At 38.2% G+C, this 3,883-nt stretch overlaps 1 long non-coding RNA gene across 1 annotated transcript; it reads right to left on the minus strand.

Moving 5' to 3' along the window:
- Positions 1-1,433: 1,433 nt before the first annotated feature.
- On the minus strand, positions 1,434-3,674 carry LOC136806027 (uncharacterized). Its single transcript, XR_010846491.1, has 2 exons — positions 3,487-3,674; positions 1,434-2,074 (listed from the first exon to the last, which is right to left on the minus strand). It is a non-coding gene; the product is annotated as an uncharacterized lncRNA (long non-coding RNA).
- Between the last annotated feature and the right edge of the window lie 209 nt (positions 3,675-3,883).

Consider the following 3,883-nt stretch of genomic DNA (forward strand, 5'->3'; position numbering starts at 1 on the left):
GGTTTTCCTTTAATGTCATTGATTTCGAAACCTTGTAGCTCTTCATCACTGAAATTCAGCACCAGATCCATATCTGTTTCAAACTCAAAATTGATTTCATCCTCAAAATCTTCACACGGATAAAAGAATCTTGGAAGCATGCATCCTTCAGCTGAGCTACCTGCCACATCGACTTTTTCGCTAAATTCTTTAAGATCACCATTAACATCGTATAGATGGATTGCAACCATTTGGATCGCCTCTACAATGATGCCATCCATTTTCATGAGTCTTTCAAATAATTTTATCCGATTCATCTTTTCCATATTTTTTGCTTTAATGTTTTGTTTTTCTAATAAAATAATATATTTTTTGTTCATAATTGTAATTGCAAAGCGACCGTAGAATTAGGGTAGAGCACCCAGCTACGGCAACGACGCTCAAGGTTGTGGGTTCGACCCCCCAGCCGAATTATACCAAAGATTCCTAAAATGGTACTTTATGCCTCTCTGCTTGATGCTCGTCAACTAAAGAGACGGATCAAGGGTGAGTGAAGCAATCCAGAGAAAGGAGTGGCGCCTTTTTCTACCTTTAGATCGACGGTAGAGAAAAGAGAGCATATGAGTCGCAAGTCTACTACTGACCACTCTCCAGCTACTCTGTACAAGAGCGTATCTCATGTTTATCGCCTCGTAGTATACTCTGTGCGCATTGTCTGTTTGATAATAAAATTCCCGTACAGAAACCTCTGCGATGAAGTATGATTTATAAATAGCAACACTTCTCTCATTGTCTCCCCTCTTTCATCAACACTCCATCGCAGCGGTTGGTTTGAAAAATCTCTAATGGGAAAAGATAATGACAATAGACCCTCTACGGCAATGAATTTTGAAATTAGCCGTAGATACTGGGTCTGTGTACAAACTTAACTGCTTAAAAGCGTATCAATCGCTCCAAATACCTCCTCTCCTTTTAGGATAAAAAAGGTCTCAACTTTCTTTGTATTTTTCTTAAAATCTTTCAATAAAAACCCTCCTTCTTCCATTTTTATTTTATATGAAAACTCTCAAATTATTCAATAACAACTAAGCTGACATGGAACGTTATTTTGACGTCTCTCTGACGTTATTTTGACGTCTGTCTGGTGTTAGCTGGACGTCACAGATATCAGTAAACAAGAGCCACAAAGATGTGGTTAAATATTTCCTCCAATAGCTCAGAGCATAGATTGTAGTCGCAGTCGAACCCCACAGATTATCCTAAAGCCCCAACTTAGTAACTTAGATTTATTTAAAAGCCTTTATATTAAGCAATATCCGATGCAAAACAAAATTTAACCATATTCCTGCTAAAAATTGTCTTTATTTCATAGACATGTTCAGAGATGATATAAGTCTAAAAACTTGTTAAAAAATTGCATGCAAATGATAACCATTTTGACACAAAGAAAAATGTATTTTATTCAACTAATATTGTTTTTTACCTTCATTAAGGAAATAAAATCTTAGATTTACAAGTTGATATTATTCTAAGACTCATCTGAGTAAGAAAGTGCCAAAATATTTTGAGACTGTCTACTAAGGGACTAATATGGAAATATGGCAATATGAATTTGGGAGATATCGAAATATGTTGTACACATTAGTGAAAAACTTCCTTGTCATCAATATTTTAAACCACCATATTATACCATCCACAAGTAAAAAGTTACTTAAAAATGGATCTCCTTCTTTACAGATTTAGATTTCCAGTGCATAACATCTGTTACATTAGTATTCATGTGATAATATACCAAATTGTCAACCTTGAAATTGTCACATTTAGTTACAGTATTGCTGAATATTTACAACACTTTCCAGCAAACTTTTTTGTGAAATTTGTGTCTTGATAAACTAAACTCCATGACATTGGTATCATTGATCATTAAATCACATCTTGGAACAATAGAGTTCCTTGGTTCAATTATTGCAAGAATGTTTATCTTTGTTCATATTCTCATTGTGTGCAACATTATCATTACATCATTGCCAGCAAGTTACATTGTATTGTCAGATTTAGAGGTCGTCAAACTTTGTTGAATTTGTAATCCTGGCACCTGAATGTGAAAGGAAAGAAAAATTCAAAATTTCATAATGGGAAATAATCTCTTTACAGTAATCAATGCCAAATGTGTGGTCATTCGCTGAAATCTCCCAAAAAAAGGCTTTAAAAGGGTGAGACTCTGCTTGATGGTTTGAGCTATGTTTGCCATGCATATAAACTGAGCCATTAAAGAAGTTTACGGGAACGTACAAAAAGGACCACAGGGTACGTACAATAAGGTACACTGGGAACATACAATAAGGTTCACGAGGAACATACAATAAGGTTCACAGGGAATGTACAATAAGGTACAAGGGGAACGTACAATAAGGTACAAGGGGAACGTACAATAAGGTACAAGGGGAACGTACAATAAGGTACAAGGGGAACATACAATAAGGTACACGAGGAACGTACAATAAGGTACACTGGGAACGTACAATAAGGTTCACGGGGAACATACAATAAGGTATACTGGGAACGTACAGTAAGGTTCACGGGGAACATACAATAAGGTATACTGGGAACGTACAATAAGGTTCACGGGGAACATACAATAAGGTATACTGGGAACGTACAGTAAGGTTCACGGGGAACATACAATAAGGTACACTGGGAATGTACAATAAGGTTCACGGGGAACATACAATAAGGTACTGGGAACGTGCGGTAAGGTTCACGGGGAACATAATAAGGTATACTGGGAACGTACAGTAAGGTTCACGGGGAACATACAATAAGGTATACTGGGAACGTACAGTAAGGTTCACGGGGAACATACAATAAGGTACAAGGGGAACGCACAATAAGGTACACAGGGAACCTACAGGGAACCTACAATAAGGTATATACACAGGGAACATACAATAAGGTACTGGGGAACGTACAATAATGTATACGGGGAACGGCACAATAAGATACACTGGAACAACGTACAATAAGGTACACGGGGAGCGTACAAAAAGGTACCCAGAAACACACAAAAAGGACCAACGGAGAGCGTACAAAAGGTACCTTGAAAGCATTCAAAAAGGACCATGGGTAGTACAAAAAGGACCACACAAAACGTACCAGGACCATGCCGACGCACCGGACTTAACGAACACCGGACTTATTTTGTCCGGTGTAGCGAAAGGATACTTTTTGCCACCGGACAAATACAACAGATAGTACCGTGCGTCGACAGGGTCCTAACGTACCAAAGGATCCCAGAGAGCGCACACAAAAGATACAAGGGAGGGGAGCATACAAAAAGGTACAGTAAACAGGGAGTAAAAGCATCTATTATGATCTAGTTTTCTTTTTAGCATCTGGCATCAAGGCTACAAATGGGGCACTGAGAAGAGTGCAAGCTTTTCCAAGTTTTGACCATTAATATCTAGACAATATATACATGATGGAAATCAGAAAGAAATTTATGCTCACCTTCTTCTCAAGTCAAGATAGGAATGGATTGGATTTCCATGTGTTTCAGCTTCTTTCTCCACCCTTCTTCTTCTCCTTATGGGAAATATAAATTCAGCACACACGAGAGAAACTCAGGCAGTCTTCTGAGCTTTACACACAATCATTTGTTTTATGAAAAGCTGGTAAAAACCCCTGCCATATTTTGATAGAAAGGATACTATTTTCTTCCCCGCTAAAGGAAGATGATAAAAATTGACCGTCAGTCGAACATGGTTTTTTTTCCTATTTACGATTTTGTGTTTCCGGGGGTTTTGTTGTTTCGAATTGATTAACTAACAGTTAGGTAGGGTCAGGGTTGCTAGTAACGGCTTGTCACTGTGCCGGGTGCATACTCGGCGCCTTGGGCCCCGCAGGG

This window comes from Clytia hemisphaerica, unplaced genomic scaffold, assembly GCF_902728285.1.
Source record: "Clytia hemisphaerica strain Z4C2 unplaced genomic scaffold, Clytia hemisphaerica genome assembly, whole genome shotgun sequence".
Classification (NCBI taxonomy): domain Eukaryota; kingdom Metazoa; phylum Cnidaria; class Hydrozoa; order Leptothecata; family Clytiidae; genus Clytia; species Clytia hemisphaerica.